The sequence below is a fragment of the Melozone crissalis genome, unplaced genomic scaffold (genome assembly GCF_028551555.1).
Source record: "Melozone crissalis strain CALT ecotype California unplaced genomic scaffold, PUWL_Pcris_2 ptg000018l_1, whole genome shotgun sequence".
NCBI classification, from domain to species: Eukaryota; Metazoa; Chordata; class Aves; order Passeriformes; family Passerellidae; genus Melozone; species Melozone crissalis.
The window spans coordinates 19,020,988-19,040,134 of record NW_026535796.1 but is presented as its reverse complement, the minus strand read 5'-3'; the positions used below and the strand labels follow the sequence as shown (position 1 = coordinate 19,040,134).

The 19,147-nt window shown below is 39.4% G+C and overlaps 1 protein-coding gene across 2 annotated transcripts in view; it reads left to right on the top strand.

The window, feature by feature from the left end:
* Nucleotides 1-19,147, top strand: part of LOC128936864 (transmembrane protein 263-like) — a 199,771-nt gene that overhangs the window by 69,167 nt on the left and 111,457 nt on the right. The window lies entirely within an intron of this gene.

The following is a 19,147-nucleotide window of genomic DNA, read 5'->3' as shown; positions in this document are numbered from 1 at the left end:
ATTGCTCAGGAACTGGAGAGCTGAGTGGTGTGTACATGTAGATATTGCCCTTTGTAAATGCTCATCACTCCCTCCCTTCTGTGGTCAGGGAGGCACTTCACAAGGGTGATTCAGAACTTGGTGTGAATCATCTTCTGGAGGTCCTGCTTGTGTAGGAAGACAAGGAAAATTGTGGCTTTCATTCAGGGATTCAGTCAGCTGCTTGAAACTAGACTGTATAGATCTAAGCTGAGGTCCCTGCATCTTTGAAAAGTAAAAACCAATGAAAAATGAGAAATCACATCAGGGTTGCCTGCCTTGATCTGTTAGATCCATTTCAGGACATGAGGTAACCTTTCAACACAAGATACCAGAGTGCTGAGCCCCTGTCCCATTTTGTGTGTGCTCTGGGGATGTGTGTCAGGCCACGTTCCTGGCTTTAGAGGGGCCCAGCAGTTTGCATTTGAGAGCCACACATGGGCATAAGTCCCAGATGGGAAACTTACAGCTGGTGAATGCTTAGTGTGGTAAGGAAGAGTATACTTACTATAGTAAAATAAATAAGTGTATGCTCACACATTCAACAGCCAGTCCCTGCTCCCCTAACACCTACTCTCCCCCCATTTCTGGAATCTTTATTTGAGAAAGGAGTATGGTCATACACATCCATCCATCCATCCATCCATCACAGTTCTGCTTCTCATGAAGTAGGAGAGCAGTTCTGACCACTGCTGTGGTGATGTTATGAGCTCATCTGAGCTGAAAACAAATACAATTAACCAAACCCATTTTTTTAAACACAGAAAATGTTTCTGAGCCTATATTTTGAATATTTATTTCTAGAATACCTGCCATTTTAAAGCAAACATTTCATCGTGAAAATGTCAATTTTTCTTAAACTGTTTTGCTCAGGAGTTGGTTTTATTCCAAGAGGAAAGATAAATTCAGATGTTTTTCTTCTTCATGGATTCATTTTTTCCTATCCATTCATTAACCACAGCAAAAATACTTGCTCTGCTTTGTTAGGTGTGTCCTTTTGGGCTGCATCTCATAGGCTGTGTTCAGACTAAATTTAGAAGAAGCTTCAGCATTTGTTGCAGCCCTGTAATTATAACGGCAGCAACCTCAAAGCTGATCCAACTAAATTAAAGCACAAATTGCTTCTGCTGCTCATGCTGTTTGGATCACCTGAGTATTTCTTCAGTTAGTGATACTACTGAAATTGGAGAATTTTTGGTTTTGAAGAAGGGCAGAAAAATAGCTCGGCTAAGCTTTGACATTAGAAACCAATAGGGCCAAATTCTCTTGGCCCCATTTCTGATGATTTCCCTCAGTTCCCACTATCTGGGGGCTTTTCATCCAGTCATGACCCCTATGGCAAAGTGCCTGAGCCCTGCTGGTGAGAAGATGTCAATAATTCAGATCACATTATGCTGGCAATTCAATCAAATAGAAAGTTACCTATGTTTCAGAAACATTTAAAATTCCTAGTTATGTAGGAAGTTAATTTGAAAGAGCAGCTGAATGCCTCCTGGAAAATTTGGAGTTTCTCTTTAGTACCCATTTTGCTGGCTTGCTCTTATCATATATTTTCTGAATTTCTCTAACCTTGTTCTTGATGACAAAAGACATTTGCATGAAAACAGGATCTTTGTTTCTTAAGTGTTCATCTGTTCCTGCTGTTTATTTCCAACCTAAAGTCATAATCCTCCGTTTGTGGCATCACAATTGGTTGCAGTGGAAATTATTATGTCATCACAAATGGAGGATTATGACTTCAGGTGGGGGGATAAGCAGCAGGAACAGATGAACTCTTAAAAGCAAAAATGCTGTTTCATGTAAATGTCCTTGGTAATAAAGAAGAAAGGGAGGTGAAATACAGAAAACCAGAAAATTGGTATGGGCAGACTTGTGTCTGAACAGTAGGGCAGCAGATTTTCCTTCAGGCAGGAACAGCTATTTTAAATTAAGAACATGTCCATGTTGAATTTAGGCTTTTAAATGTTTTCCTCTCAATTAAAAAAAATTATAAATACTGATGTTGTTACTCAAATACTGAGATGACTACACTGTTCAGGGAGAGATTTTTCATCTTTGTTAAGGATTCTTTTATTCCTTTGTGTATCTGTTTACTTCTGATCTTAGGGGAGCTTCCCTTTTTGTGCCTGCTGATAGGATTTTTCAAGCCCAAACCCCAGCATTTGGAATGGAGCGCCTGCCCCCTGTGTGAAGCAGGATGACCATGGTGGAAGCTCATCTAAACCACACTGCTGAGCCAATCAATCAAATGCCTTTCACAGGCTGTTTCCATTTAAAACCACAAGCAGCAAGCTGACATTACTCTTCAGCATCATAAGGTGGAAAGCCCTGAAATGCCCAGAAGTGATCTCAGCTTGTACTTTATTTGGCTTTATCTGAGCATTTTCCCCCACCCCTTCCATCCTACAGCTGCTCTGTTCTTTAGTAAAAGGAGGTTAAAAATTATTGATGCAAGCTAAAAGGTTTATAAGAACAGAAACTAAAATAACAAATAGAAATGAGGATAGGGAAGGATTAGTAACAAAGCCTATTGTCTGTGTTCTGTGGTGGAAGCCAATTTGACTTGCTTTCATTAAAATTCTCCTTGTTAACTTGGGTGATGTGTTGGTGATGGACTATTTGATGTCTCAGAAGTGGTGAGAAGTTAGCTGTCTAATGATGGACTAATTAGAAAGCCCATCCTAGCAGGATCCATGGAAATTGATTTGCACAGTGCCATTTTTGCTAATGACAGTCATGAATACGTTTGCAGTCGTTTACTTACTCTTCCTACCCCCAGCTAATGAAAGAGAAGCGATCATTAAGAGCTCAGCTATAGTCTATCTGAAGTTTTCTTTGCCTTGTAGGAATAGCCATACTTTAAGAACTTCAGCTTTAAGTAATCTTCTTCCTAGAGAAACACATGCCTGATGTCTGTCTCCTCTAAAATGAGCATGTTTTTCTATTGTTTATGGTTTTGAGTTACCCTCCCTGAATAGAGAGTAAGTGTCCTTTCTGTGCTATTTACAGAAAATTACCATCACTGCATGGGACTAGAAGAAGCCATAAATATGTGGTCTGAATAAAATTAAAATTAATTAGACAGTTTTTCCTACAAGGGCATAACATGTCCATCCACAACTAGGTCAAGCATTTTTAATATTTTTCAGTCTAAGGCAAACAAAAACTATTACTCTTAGTAACTCTTCTTATGATTTTATTTACCCAGTTGCTTTCAGATCCTTTTAATCTGCCCAGATGGTATTTGCCCATATGGCCCAGTATTCACAAACTAGAAGTTTTTGCACAAAGACCTCCTGAATGAAATATGACAATCAATGCAGCATGCCTACCATAAATACATCCTTCATTGCCCATAGGGCTCTAGCTTACTACCACCTTCCAAGCTTCTCAAGGCCTTCTCTGGTCAATAATAATCTGGCATTGCACTGCTCTTCTGTTTACTTTCTGTACTTTAACTTCTGTTTTACTTCTGATTAAGTTCCTGTAAATTCTGCCATAATTAAAGAAAAATACAGACTTTTTCAACTATCCCTAAATTTACCTCCTTTAGGTGTATTCTGACAGATGAAACCAATAGCTGGGGATATTGCATTAAGTTTCAGGAGTTAGCTGTACCAAAGTTTTCATATGTTTTCAGTGAAATGGATGTCCTATAAAACCTGTCAGACAAAGGTGGAATCTAAGAAATAGAGGTGAAAAGTGTAAGTGGGTGGACAAGCAACTGGGAGTTGAAAGTAAGAGAGCAAGCAATGGTGAGATGTCCTTGCTGGCAGCAGTGAAGGAGTGCGAGGTTGTGCATGAAGACTGGAAGCAAGGGGAATGCATAGCCTGAAGCTGCTGATATCTGGGTGGGTTAGAAGAAGGGACAGCAGAGCAATCAGAGTGAGTTATCAGAGACCAAATAAGAGTGGAAAAGGAAGGAGGGAGGTTTGAATGACTGTATCTGAGCTTCTTAGGTTTCTTTGTCGTTAAAAGAGACAAAAAGTAAACAGGAATTCTTGGGGAGCCAGAGACAGCAAGGAAGTGGGGCAAACTTGGAAATATTCATAAGGGATTCTACCAAGAGGACAACTAATTTCCTCTGGAACAGGGAGATTATATGTAGACAGTATCACAAAACAATGCCATGTTTGTTTCAATATCTGATTTAAATATGAAGAAAAAAATCCACTTAATTTTAGTGAAAATTAGTTACCTTGACATAAAGGAAAAAAAAAAAAGATTGTCCATCTTGCCACAGAGGAATTTAGGTGAGCTCAGCACTTTAATTTATTTCTGAGACTGAGCCTGCCCAGTTTATCTTGGGCCTGCATACACTCCTTTACTCTGAAGAAATTTCTATACATTAGTTCCCTGAAGCAAAAACCTTATCTGATTTTTACAGCAAAAACAACTGTAAGTATATTCATCTAATGGCTTGGGGTTTCCTCTGAAAGAAGAAATTTTCTAATTAAAAAATTTATTTCTAGCTCCTCCATTCAAGTTTTGTTTTGTAGCATCGTAAAATAAATATGCATACACATATTATACCTGTATGTGCATATATATGAGAAACATCTAGATCTGATAGGTGCAAGATTTTGATTTTCTTTGCTCTTTCACTGTTACCTCCCAGCACTAGCTACTCATTAGTTTTGTGGGCTTTCATATTTATTCCTTTTTGTTCCTGTAGTGCATCCTACAAAAGATATAAGAAGAAATAGCAAACCTGTATGTTTCCTCCTGCACTATTGTTGGAGGGGGCTCTCAGTAGTCCTGTGATGCATACCATTCAACATCTAAATATGCTAACACATGTAAGGAAACAACTAACGCTTTCTTTAAATTAACATTTTTTGGAGTTTTTGTATGCTAAACTTACTTAAAACTTAAAATTAACCTGGAAAAGCAATTTAATGGATGCATAACTCAGATAAAGATATTCCAAAATGGCAGTCAGGGATGACTATCCAGTAGAGCAGACTAGAGAAGATTTATATGTAGACCATATTAGGACTTTCAGAAGTAATATTTAGAAAAATACATTATGAAAAATATGGGTATACAGTAATGTGATCTACTAGCTTTACATAACATACCATATTGATGAGTGATCTTTTTAAAGAAATATTGCTATATACAGGCTCAAAATTTGGTTTAGTTTAAAGTTCAGGTCATGTAACTGTTTACTTACAAGTAAATAGTCTAGATTAATGACTTGTTGGCATGCTTAGAACAAAAAAATGTCAATATGGACAAGTGGTTTGTAGTGTCTTTTACTCCTGCACAATTCTGATAAACATATTAGTTAACTGTTCTATATTGTGTAAGCAGATATAAAACCATATTGAGCGACGGAATTTTGCTGAGACATGATTAACATTGATCATGTGGCTGAGTATCTCTGTGCAGTACTCAGGTGTGATGTGTTCTTTCTGTATGGAAAACATCCCTGTTCCTGAAGAGCTGCTATATTTTAGAGGATTTGATAGCTGTTGATAATGGATGTGATGGGGAATGGGCAGCCACTGGACAGTGAGTTCACTATAATAATTTAAAATGCTCTGTGAATAAATCTCTTACTCGTCCAATTCAGGTCAGAGGTGTAATCTTTATAGGCACTGAACTACCTGGACTCAATGAAGCAAAACAGTAAAGGAAAAGCCACATTAATAAAAAAGCAATGAGTGATGTTCGAAACCTAAGACACTTAGAAAAACAGCAGTGATCTACCTAGCTGGTATCTGGTGTCCTGCCATCTAAAAAGAAATCACCTACACAGTTCTGTTCTCACCTAAATGCAGCCTTTGTTCTGCTTTACACGTTCTCCCCCTTCCCTTGTGCTTCTCATCTTTCTTCCCTTAAAATGCCCTTTCCATTTCATATTCCCAGTGGAATTGCCCTACCTCCTATGCAGGCTCTTTCCTTTCCCACACTGCCAAGAACTTTGTATTCTCTCTTCCCTTTCTTCCTCATTATATGGTATTAACTTGCCACTAAAATTTGGTTTCGTGAGCTATAGTATTCTTGCTTTTCCTCAACTGTATTTTAAAAGGGGGAGAGTTTGGGTTTGTTTTGTGATGGTCAGTCTTTTAAGGTGGATGTGTACCATGGAACTTCTGTAGTTCTCCACTGGGGGTTTTTCTTAAGCAGAGCCAGTGGCCTTGCAAAGCACAGAGATTAGATGATTGCTGTCACTTCTTGCTGAAGGTGGAGATTGTTTCAATAGACTGGCTGAAATATCCAAAGATACCTAGCTTCTGTGTCATGCTTTATTGGGAAATTTCTTTTACAAGATGTTTGGATTTACTTTCAAAAGTTAAAAAATATTTCTGTTGCCCTTGTCATCTTCAGCTCACTTGAGTTTACTGCAGTCAGAATACTGGTGAAAGCTGAGGCAATAAGTGAGTTCTGGGTTAACTTTAATGCTAGGAGCTCCTCTGGAGCTGCCATTGCTTGTATTAGGAACCTCTTCTGAGTTTTGCTCCTGGTTTTCTTTCCTGTAAGAAGGTGTTAAAATGTAGCCCTTCATAACCAGGGAAATGAAAGCCACTGTACAATTGGTGAAGCCAGCATTTCTATTCTGGAAAGTCTGTCCTGGATTTCATCATTTGTTTAAGACTGGTGAAGTCTTGAAGTATTTTCATAGTTCTGAAATGTAATTGAAGGAAGCAGTTACAGAAAGCCTTTTGTGTATTTTCAGTGGAGTGGTTAGGAAGCCTAGTCAAGGAACAGAGAAAGTCTTCAGAATTAAGGTGATGAATCACAATGTTCAAGTTCAGCAATAATGACTATTAGAATAATTTTTGAGTAACTCATTGACTGGAATATATTTTAATAGTCATATTTCATGTTATTTAAAAAATGAGAACCTTCAATTATTTTTTTAATGTAAGGGTTGCACATAAAGAATAGATAAGTTATCTTGGTTTAGTTGCCTATTTAGAAGAGAAATTAGTAGAATATTCTTGTGTTACCTATTCATCAGTCATGCACATTTTCTGCGTACTCTGATTTCACCACAGAAAAGTTCATTTGTCCCTGGGGAACTGGAACAGTGATCTTGTGAGTCATCTTGCATTGGGTAGCCCTCCTAATCTGCCTTTTCCCAACAACATGTCCTAGAAAAAACAAAAAATTAATAAAAACCCAATAAAATCTTCACAGCTTTGAAAATCTGTAGTAAAGGATCTATAGCTTTATACAGAACTTGAGAAAAGGGTCATATATATTTTTCTCTCCTGTCATTTTTCAGGCTATGCTAAAAGGAAATGAAGACCTTTGCTTAGAGAAACATATTAGAGAAAACAGGAAAAATAGTTAACTGGATTTTTGAAATGTTTCTTAGTTTCTAAACTTAGAGCCTGAAGTCCCTCAGAGTGTTACATAGGTATAGTCATGGGGAACACCACTGTTTTCAGCATTAGGAATTAGTCTTTGTCTCAAGAACCCCAGAAGTTTGATATCCTGGAAGTACAGTGTATGAAAGCTGAAGAACAGCTACAGGAATGTGATTATCAGTGAAGCCACTGTTGAGTGTAACACTTTGCTCCTGTAGCCTCATTTGCTTTGTTCAAATGACTCAACAGCACAAGAACAGGAGTTTTGAAAATGGCAGCTCAGTTATGAAGCATCTGTTAACACCAAGCATTAATTAACTTAGAAATGGTTGTGGTTGGCTTCCCATAGCAAACATGCCCTACGCAGACAGGCTTTGAATGCATTTGCTCTAAAATGCAAGAATTTAATTCTCCAAGTTAGGCAAGATTCCATTTAATTTTGACACATACATTTTCATCCAAATCAAGTTATGCAGACTAGGTCCTTGATTCAAATAAATTTAATTTTGCAAGTCTTAGCCCTGCCTGAGGGACTCTGGACCCAAACCCTTCCCAGGGCCCCACGTGTCCAGAGATGCTGCACAGAATTCCAGGCCATGGCCCAGCAGATAGCAAAGGCTCCAGTGCTGCCCTAACTCTCCAGAAAGGTGTGTGTTTGTCACCTTGCATGAGCTGGCTGCTACTGATGCCCTGTGAGTATTCTGAGACTTCAGTGAAGGAGCTGTGCTGGTGCTCTTGGCCCAGCTGCTCCTGAACCTGCCAGTAACAACTGGATTCCAGTTTACCACATCACTTACTGGATTTTGCAAAAGACAGGTTTCATTCCCATGTGTCTAAAAATTGGGATAAGTCTCCTAAAACTATGAAAAAGCTGTGGGAAGCCATGAATAGTGACAAAACAAGAGACTGGTTTATTGTTGCTGGGAGAAGAGAAGTGCATGGTAATTGTTACTGAACAAGGCTTCCAGCTTGCTGTGACAGGTAAAAATCTTAGTTAGCATAGGGAAGGTTTCCATTACATTATGGATGCAAATAAAGTTAGAGAGAGCAGCTGAAATACATTATTGTGTATCGTGTCTGCTTGAAATACTTTGGATTTGTTGGTAATGGGTAGTGTGCTTGGGAACTTGTACAGTTTAGCCAATGTTAAAGCAATAGACACATTCAAAGTAAGTCAATGCATCTCTCCCTAATTACATTTTAAATATGAGAGTATTTTGCCACATAATTATCTATTTCTAATGTATATGGGGTATCTTCTTGGTTGAGTATTTTATGCTCTACAGGTCAGTCTTTACTAGAGCAGGACCATTTCCTGACACTGAAAAAAGAGATTAATATTGACCAACTAATGGCCCATCCCATGATTAAACTTGCTGATTCTTCTGAAATTCCTAGCTACTAGAAGGAGAAGCCAAAAGTGAGGGGAAGTGAAGGAATAAAGTAGAAGAAATACATCTATTAGCAGTAAAAGTATAGACATAATATTCTCCCTTTACTAATGGATTTTTTAAATCTTAATTTCTTCTTGTGAGTGGATGGGCTGTAGACACCCATGCCTGATGCTTCTGCAAAAATATGTTTCAATTTATACTCATTTATTGATTATATTAATTTATATTCATGTAAACAAGTAGTGTGACTATTCAGCTTTACTGAGTTGGAACTGCAGTGTTGATTTCATCTGTCTCCTGTGTTAAAGACCAAGTGTGAGGCAATCAAGAATCTACCTTGAAATAGCAGATGTTGGGATGTAGCATGTTGTACAATGTTCCTCTCAGAGTACTTGACTTCATGAGGTGCTGCTTTGAATCTGCAGAGAGAATAGTAGGGAAAGGGAAGGAGGGAGGATTATTTTATAGTAAGAGATTCTGGAATTATGCTTGGGTGTGTCCACAAGAGTCTTCTGCACCTTGTTTAATAATCTTTCTTTGTTGTAGGAATATTAATGCTAATCTTGTAACAAGAGCGCCTTCACAAGATTTCAGGTCTGTCTCTACAAGCCTAAGGATCTATGAAAGAGAGTATTAAAAAAAAGGAGACGTATATGGGCTAGACCTCTAAATATTCAAGTTTTTAATAGGTAGAAGTGAAAGGCTCGGTAAGGTGAGAGTTCAAAGCACAATTATTTCTGTCTTTTGAAGGAAGATGAAAAATTCTTATTCTTTCTATCAGTAAAACAAGTGAAGTAGGTGACATAGCAAGGAATGCTTAATGGCATGTGTGTTGCCTCATAGTCTCAACCTGAAACTGTTGGGGAGGAAAATCTAGATGAGATTAAACACTTCACAATATTGCTTCCACTGGAGCTCTTTGGAGATGACTGAGTAGCTGGGAAACCATGAAGTGTCAGATGAACTGGAGCTGAAAACCAGTGTCAGCTGCTGACAGTGATGGGAATAGTGATCGCTGAACACCTGAGCAGAGCTTTCCAGTAGCTCTGCTGTTTAAAACTAGGGACTTGTCATGAAGACCTGCTTTAAAAGTGCTGTGGTTTTAGCAGAGTGAACCTGAGGTGTCCTGACTATGCAACATGAGCTACATGTAAGCAGGACTTGGTACAAAGGCTAAACAGTGTAGGTGTCTTTGGAGCAGAGATGTTCCTTCATTTTTGGATGTGTCTTCAAAGGCCATGAGTAGTCTGTGTAATTTATGGAAGTGCTTACTTATGTCTAGTTGTGACAGAACTACCATCATTTTGACACCCAGGGTGTTATATCTAAAAGCTCTGTCAAGCTTGGGGGAGAATATAAACAACAGATTAATCAAGTCTTGCTCCCCTTTTCTCCCAAGGAATTGTAGGACAAGATTTTTTGAGGTAGAAAAAGGATAAATACTAATATATTGTTCTTAGTTACTACCTTTGAATATAAGTTAATAAGTTAGACTCACTGGTGGAATGAAGAGAATCCAGACTGAACTTAATGACCATCCAAACTGACCTTAAGGAAGAATGGGGCAGAAAGAAGTTTGCTGAGACTCAGAGCACTGTAATAAGATTGGAGACAGGGCATTCAGTTTTTTATGAATATAAATAGTATTCAGAATCACCACCAAATAGGCTTCAAAAGCCAAACTTCGTGTTAGGAATGTTAGTGACTGTTAGGAGAGGAACACAGAATAAAACTGAAAACATAATTATAGCACTGAATAAATTCATGGAGCATCCTCATCTCCAGTTTTTTGTGTGGCTTGTGTTCCTTTGTCCCTTCTGTCATCAGTCCCTCCATCTTAGGGAAAAAAATAGACTGGGAAAGATGTAAAGTGGCAAATATAATTCAAGGTTTACAACAATTTCTGTATTCAAGTAGACTGAGTCTCTGTACTGTGAAAAAGAAACTATGTGGAGGAAATCTGGGATACAGGCTTCTTAAATTTGGGGTATCAAAACAGAACAGTTGTTCACTGTCTCCTCATACAAGAACTGGAGATCATTAATAAAGTTCTTGGACAAATGAAAGGCAATGTTTCTTTTTTCTCATGGCATCTGTAAACTGGGATCTTAGTGCTGTGGGTTATTTTGATGCAAAAGTTCACATAGGCCTGAAAAGTGAAAAGAAGAATTTGAGGAAGAAAAATCCATCAGGACATATTAAACACAAGGTAACCAGGTGTAGCTTAGTTCAAATGCCTTACCTGGAAATACCTAGAAACTAGGAAAGCATACAGAAGTATAATTCACTATAAATTTGCCTTGTTTGTCCCTTCATTTGTGCCCAGGGGTTGTTACCAAGCAAGAGAGATACTGGACGAGGTGGAGTTTTGGTCTGATCCATTTTTCAATCATTCTCACTTTAAAATAACGTAAAATCCAAGGTTCTTGCTTTAGGACATAACTGATGTTTCCTTTAGGCTAGTTAATTCCTTTATGTGCTTGTATGTAATTTCCTTTATATGCCTGTAAACATCTGATACTGATTGCTATGAAAAGCAGTCTGCTGGGTCCTACCCATTGTCCCTTTCAGCCAGTGATTTGTATCTCACTGTGCCTATGCATTACAATATAAGTTTCCTTTTTAAAAAATCTAGAATAACTATGGTATTTCATGCAATTGTGGGAACTGCTGGAATTATTAAAAAGGTACTTTTAACTCTAACGTCAAACAGGCTCTTAGGGACACAGGTGATAGGCAATTAGGAGTGCTTTACTGACGGTATTTAAATTCCTCTTCCTTTTTTATTGATACCTTTATTGTAAAATTGAAATCTAATGCTACAAATGTTACATAGTCCTACTTAATGCCCTGTGTTGAAGTTGCAGTCCTTGCCCCATGTTTGGTCTGTTTGTACTGCTCAGGAGAAACAAATGAAGCGCTGAATATACCTGAGCATGGGAACACCTCCAAAGGCATTTGTATGATGGTCACAGAAGCAGCAGCAGCAGCAGTGTATCGTTAGGATGGTAGGTGCAAACCTCTTTTGAACTGCAGTTGCTCTGGACGTCTTACTCTCAAACTGGCTGCTCAGAGATGTCCCCTCAGGTGGCCTGAGCAGATCTGTGCAGTGTCCTGCAGAGCTCTCTCACTGTAGCATTTCCAGCCCCCATCTGGGAGGCAGCCTGTTGGAGAGCGCTGCCAACCTGCTGGTTTACGTCATGCCCAGGTTGCTCCAACTTACCGTGGGGCACACTTAGAATAAACTGTAGAATGGAATAAGCATCTTATTTGTCAAGTCATACTAACATTTTATGGTCTCTTTTTAATCAGCATAATGCATTTTACAAAATTCTAGGTAGACAGATACTCAGCTAGAGGGTATTCTTCTGCCTTCCCCTTCTGTGTCCAGTTACATGCATCTCCCTAACCTTGAAGATGGGGTGAGCAGTCTCCTGCTGCTGTTCTCCTCTAGTCTGTGGTATCTGGCTGTCTGGAATGGAGTTTCTAAATGCCTGTCACAGACTGTTTTGCACACGAGTGCAAAAAGGCAGGTTAGTGGGAAGCACACAGAATTGGTGACATACTGAGTTGCAAAACAAATGTTGGTTGCTTTGAGGCTGTAGAAGGCAATATGTACAAATGTTAATTCATGATGTCGATACAAATGCTCTCCTCTTTAAAAAGTCTTGGGATGCCCTCAGCCATGTGGTTGTCATGTAACAGCACATGGCCCTTTTCATGTAACAACATATGGCCCTTTTTGTCTCCTTCATTAATACTACAATTAATTTCCAGAATTAAGGAATATTTTGCTTCAGTTTCAGATATGTCTTCCTTTCCTCATGTTTTGATTTAAATAGTTTCATTGGTATCTGTCTCTCTAGGGCCATCTCTTATAATGCAGTTCTCATTGCTTTTGTGACTTCTCATACCTTTGTAGGGGTTGCCACAATCAGGTTTTTGTTCAGTCATTGGAGAATTTCTTATTGTCATAGTTGCTAAACAGGAATAAAGCAGTTATTGGCATTTTCAGATACAGAAGGGCAACTAACACAATTGAAAGGAAACTGATGGTTTTCACCATGGTTTGGGGCACAGTGTTACTGATAAGATAGTATTCAACTTGTCATTTGTCTGAAAAGGGAAAGGATAATCTGTTTTTTCCAAGCTGAAATGAGTTCCTTGACTCCTAGCCTCATCCACACTCTTCTAGATGATGAAACCTAGAGCTTTTGCAGACAGAGGAGGAAGTATGAGATCAGTGGGGTCTAGGACAAGACTCGGTACCTCCTGCTACTGGAGAGCAGGCAGTGTCACAAACAAGGTGCAGTGCAGAACAGGGTTGTCTCAAGACAGCCCAAGGATGTTGAGGTGGTTGTTTGACAAGCACAGAGGGACATTGGCATGCTGGGTTGATTTCACCTTGGGTCAGCCTAACTATCTTCTTAATTTGAGCTGAGAGTTAGCTCTAAATTTGCCTAGATTTAAAAACAAAACCCAGAACTTCTTGGTTGGTTTTTAATTTTAATATGGCTGCCTGTTCTGTTTTTAATATGTTGCTGTTCTGTTCTTATAGTGAATGAAACAGGTGTGGTTAAAATTGAGTTGCTAGCTCCCTTATTTGGAGTCTTTTCATTGCAAGCTCGGGAGGAAAAAAGGTATAGGTGGAATCTGTTCTGAGCTGTCTGTGCAGCGTGCAGTGTTTACTGCAGACAAAAGAGAAGGAAATATAGTTAATTCCTGCTGCACCATTTTCTGTGAAACCTGAAAAGAATGGTAGGAGGATTTTGATTTTGTTTCTGTTTTTGTAAAAACTATTTCACGTTTCCTAGGGTGTTGTTCACAACAAGCCAGATGTCAGCAGAACCCAGACCAGAACTCAGCCCTGCTTTTCCTAACACCTTGTGCTGCACTTGAAAGCCTGGCAGGAAAATCTGTCATCCATCCTTAACCCGTCCTGTTTTGCCACCATTTCCCCTAAGCAGTAACCCAGCAGAGTCCTGCCCCACGCTGCTCTGGGCTGCGGGCTTTTCAGTCTGCAGCGATAATTAGACTTTGAGATGAGCCATCTGCTTGCTGGCCCCCGGTGGTCCGTGGGCTTGGCACGGCGCTGCCGAGGCCGGCGCGGCTGTGCCGCGGGAGCGGCCGGCGGTGACACGGCAGCTGCCCGCCCGCACGGAGCGCTCTCGCACGGGGCCCTGCGTGCCGCGCTAATGAAGGGGGGCGGGCTGCGAGGGCACAGGGGCCGCAATGCCGCGCCGAATTCAGTATTGCATCACGCTTTTGAGCGTCCAAGCAGGGATGGGAAGGCATGTTTTGCCCAATTTAATTCTGGCTGATTATAAATGGAGGAGAGCAGGGAAAAACCTGGCTCTTAGATGTTGTTTGCTCTGTGTTTTTGGCAGTCTTCTCCCCTTTATTCAGATCAGAACTAAGTGAAGCTGCAATGGAATAGATAGCTCAAATTAACACCTTATTAGAAGTTTAGAGGTAGTAGGCATCAGTTTCAGGTTTTGTACTGTGAATGAAAGACCTTCCTTCGTTTAGAGTCACTTGCAGTTCTTCCTTTTGTTTCTCCTCTTGCCCATTAGAGGGATTTGGTTAGAAATCCCTTCCCTGTTGCAGACTTCTTTCTGCTGTGACTCTGATGTTGGAGTGCAAAACCATTATTAATATTATTACTATTATTATCGTTATTATTATTCCTCCAGTCTAGTCCAGTTCTTACTGGTGAACAAAGAACCTGTCTTCCTCCTCTTCTTTTTCCTGTTGTGCAGTGAACATCTTGTGTGAACAGAGAGGGATAAATGGTTTCTTTTCTTTGCAAAAGTGAGCAGCAGCTTAGCTCAAATCAGTCTCTTTCCACCTGGCTAGATTAACAGCAGGATAGCTGCAAGTTTTGTTTTATTTGACAGGAAACTCCTTATTTGTAAGGGTAATCCCATGAATTCCAGCTCTGTGGGTCGGCTGGCTTCAAGGGCATCCCAGAGGGTGTAATGGCCTCATTCTGGATGTAGGAAAAAAATGGAAATCTTTCTATTAACGTAATGGTCAGAAGCTTAAATCCTAATATTTGGAGGCTAATTTCAAATACCTTTCTAGTGATGAGGTGAAATTGTCAACAACTACAGAGAGAGGACTAGGTGCCCACCTCTGCCTTCAAAAAAAGGAAACAGAAGTGTTGGTATGTTAATTTCTTGGAACATATTTCTGATTCTGCAGTGATGGAAACGGTGTTCAAAGCAGATGCAGCAGTGACTGCCATACGCAATGTGGGGGCAGTGTGGTGTGAGCAAGTGCCAAACCATCGATTTAATTACAGCTGGGGTCTGATATCCCAAGCAGCACTTTGCCTTTCTGCCTTCCTTGGTGGATGAGATGATACTGGAAGTAAGAGAGGAGAGGGACTCAGGACTAAGCAAAGGATAACAGGGCAAAGGAAAAAAAATGAAGGACTGGCAGTGGAAACCATATCATATTAACAAACTTTAATTACATTTAATTTTAATCCTTAACATTTATCTAAAATGTGATTGAGGGAAGGTTTATTAGGATTCTGTGTCCCTATAGCCCTTCTTTGAAAGAACACGGAACAAGATGATTGCTTGCGTCTCTAATTAGAAGTTTTTCCCCTCTTGATCACCTAAAGTCAAATTCATTTACTCAGCTTGAAACAAGGATTTAATTTGATTTTTTTTTTGCATCAAAAGATGTCTCTCAAACATGATACAGAACCACAGCCTGCTAATCAAGAAAGAACCCATTACCAGCCCAGTTTTATGAATATTCACATCAGAGGGCAGCACCAACCTCATTAGGGAAGGGTGTTGCAATCATTATTAAACTGTTGGAGTCCATTATGATTCCAAGTGCTGTAATGATGACTGATACCCGCTGAGGGCAGCTGAGAAGAATACCAGAGCATAATGACCTCACCTTTTTTCATAAGCCTATAGGGCTTTTAAAGGCTTTCAGCTAGTGTGGCTTGTATTCTTTTAATCAAGAGCGTGAAAGTGGTCTTAATATCCTTGATTCCCTTGCTCAAGTGATGTGAAGAGAAACACAAGAGCAATTAGAGAATCTGGAGGTTATGTTTGGGTAATATGGTAAGTCAGCAATATGAATTCTTTCAGACCTTAGGTCTCTGTTAATGAGTAGAGTCTTGTCAGTTGGACTAAAAGCTCAAAATTGATAAGATGGATCAAGCCCTTTCTGTTCCGTCCTTGTGGAGTGAGAAGACATACTGCTGCTAAACCTGAGTTTGATCATTTGGGCAGCAGAACTGCTGTAGTTAATGGACCATCAGCACTGTCAGCACAAGCCCTTTCTCCACTCCTCTTTTGCTTCCCTGCTCTGAGGATAGCATCCACTCGAGGTTAACTGTTGCTACAAACAATTTGCTATCCCTGTCCTGCTTTCTTCAGATCCATGATTTAATCAGGCAGAGTGAAAGAAGGTTAGCCTGATTCTCTGATTTACAATCCCAATCCTGCCTTAGATATATTTACATGAATTAATTTTGTGCAAATTAACACAGTATTGGTGGAGGTTTTTTTTGGACATGTACAATAACCTGGAGGATGTGTGTAGCTGTTAGTATAATTTCTGAGCTCCGAAAGAAGTTTCTGATCCCAACCTTCATAATTAGGAAGTAGCTGTACCTAACCAGAGATATTTGTATTATTCTTGCAGTGTCAAGTAGCTTAGATGTCTAATGCTCTTTTTGAATCCTCAAGACAATTTATTATCTTCTTTAAATTATACTCCTCTGTTCTTTTTGTATTTTAGAGATCACCTTTCAACCCAGTAAGAAGCTTCCTCTGGAGCCCTTTGGGTTCTCTCTTTGCTCAGCCCTGAAGGGTGCTGAGCAAGTTGTGGAGGCTGCATGTGCCACCTGTTCCTCCTGCAAGCTGGGACTGGAACCTTGGTGTCTCTCACAGTGCATCTGTTTTAATGTGTTTTTAATTGACATTTTTTGCTACAATCTTCTTTTTATAAACTTGCAAGAGACTGTTAATGCAACTGGTAAGGCTGACTATAAATTACTCTGTGATAATTATGCTATAAAAGGGGAAGCATTATGGGAAACCAGTTGTAAATTTCATGCAGGACGGTTATGTGCCACCAAAGAGCAGCATCTCTTTCTTTATGCTTCTTCCAACTTGGCTTCCATGTTAAACTGTGAGAGATCTCTTTGACTTGAGAGCTCTCCCTCCTTCAGCTCCCCATACTATGAACTGCCAGTGATTGTGTCCTAGTTGGTTGTTAAAGCAGTTCATGGCAAAAGTAGCATTGCTCTTTGTGGGATGGAAGAGGCAGGAGCTTCAGCCAACTCCAGTATTAATTTAATCTGGTGAAGGGAGTGGAAATTAGGGGTCTTGTAATAAGCAGGGAAGAATCTGCCTTTAATTAATGATATTGCCTGGTGAATTAATTAGAAGATAAACTCAGATACTGCTTAGGTGGGTTTGTGGAAAAGAATGTCTAGCATTTCAACAAGGGAAGCTGCAGTGGGCATCTTACAAAGATTGGGACATATCTCCTTTACAGTGATTTGGCAGAAATGCCAGGTTGTGAAGCAGCCTGTGTCTGGCAGCTGAGAGCATCTCCTAATTAGACAGTTTGCACAACACTTGTTGGCAGGAGAACATATCTTATTTAGGATCTCTGGGGATGTTCCTCAAGTAAACCTTTCCAAGATGAATATTTAGATTAAGTCTTTAATGTTTCTGTCATGTCCTGATTCACCCCAGTTTCAAAATTTTATTGCTGGTAGCATCAACTGTTTATCCAGTTATGTTCAGCAAAGATGGTCTCTGATCTGAGGTAAACATGGACCTTATGAGAGGCAGATTTTAAGCAAAACAATGTTGGATGGCAAAATTATCGTTACCACTGCCTAGGTGAACTTCATATTTTGCTGAATGAATACAAGGTCACCTTCTTAGATTGGTGTTTCATTATATGGCAATAAGCAAGAAATGGGAAAACTACGTTTCAGGACTTCCATGTGTTTTGGAATCATTGTAATTTTGTATTTACAAAACAAGTGTAGAAAGCTCATAATTGGTATGAGAAACAACCATTTCTTTAAACAGGGGATTTCCCTTGCCCTGGATTACATTTCATGTGTCCTTTTAAACAGTTCTATTTCAAATAAGTCTATCATAATTAATCCCCCGAGAGCCTGTGAGGTTCCTTTCTGCACCGGTTTTTGCTCATTAATGTGTTTTACTATTAATAAAGATATGCAAATACCAAGCTTTTTTTTAAAGGGCTTCACCTCCATTATTTCACAATAGGTTTGCCATTCCTGCAGGTATTTGCTGATGTTAGTTAACAGCAATGCCTGTTCCTAATGATCATCTTGCACTGCAAAATAACTTGTGATATGTTGTATGGAACTGAATGAGAAGCAATAGATGGGCTCCAGTAGCTATATCCAGTGCATTAAAGGAAAGCAAGAGTTTGCTGTTCCCTCAAAGGCTTAAATTCTCAGGAGACACTAAAGATGCTGGCTTCTCACCTGTATTGACTTTTGGTAGTATTTCAGTACCTGACTCTTTTTATTTTCCTTTAAAAATCTCTCCTTTTGTGATTTGTGCAATCCTGAAATTGCTAGAGAAATATTGTCCTTATACCTCTCTGAAACTTGAATTACTGACTTTTTTTCCTTTCTTTTTTAATCACTTGAGTACAGCTGCCATTTATGGCAGTTCATTTTGTTTGGTCCTTGATAGACCCACATAAATCCCTAGCCAGAAGAGTGATGAAAGGTAGAAGAAATGCACCCACCTTCTGAGATATAATTGTATGCAAGACAAATGATAGGAGAGTCTTTGAAAGCAGGTGGAATTAAAGCACTGACACAGTGAGTGCAAAGCCTGAAACAGTTTTGTTAGCATCTCTTCAGTATCCATCACAGTTGGTCTTTCTTGCAGCTTGTCCAGTTTTCTCTTTGTTAGGCATCAGAGGATGACTAATACGCTGCTATTCAGAAAAATGAGGCTTTTATTGGCAGTAGTCATTTTATGCAGCAGTAATGCTATTTTTAAGTTATAACATGTATTTTTCACATTAATCTGTGCTGATTTCACTGTGCCTTTTTGCCTGTTTTCCACAAAAAGCGAAGCAACCTTATTCCTCCTCTGATAGTGGGTTTGAGTTATGGTTGATCCACTGACATATAACCCAATGTTTTCAGAAGCACTAGGCATCTGTTTCTCATATTGGTTTTAGTGGGCTCTCTTCTGTGTTTATGAGGAGTTGGTAATTTTTGGTGTCCAAATATACAGCTTGGAGTTCAGCTTTTGGCATCTAGCTTTGGCAGCTGTTAAGATATCCTGAAACTTAGCGTGAGAAGTTTGACCCTAGTTAAACAGACATTTAGCTGGGAATTTTCAAGGGGCTTGTTATTTCCAAAAACTGCAG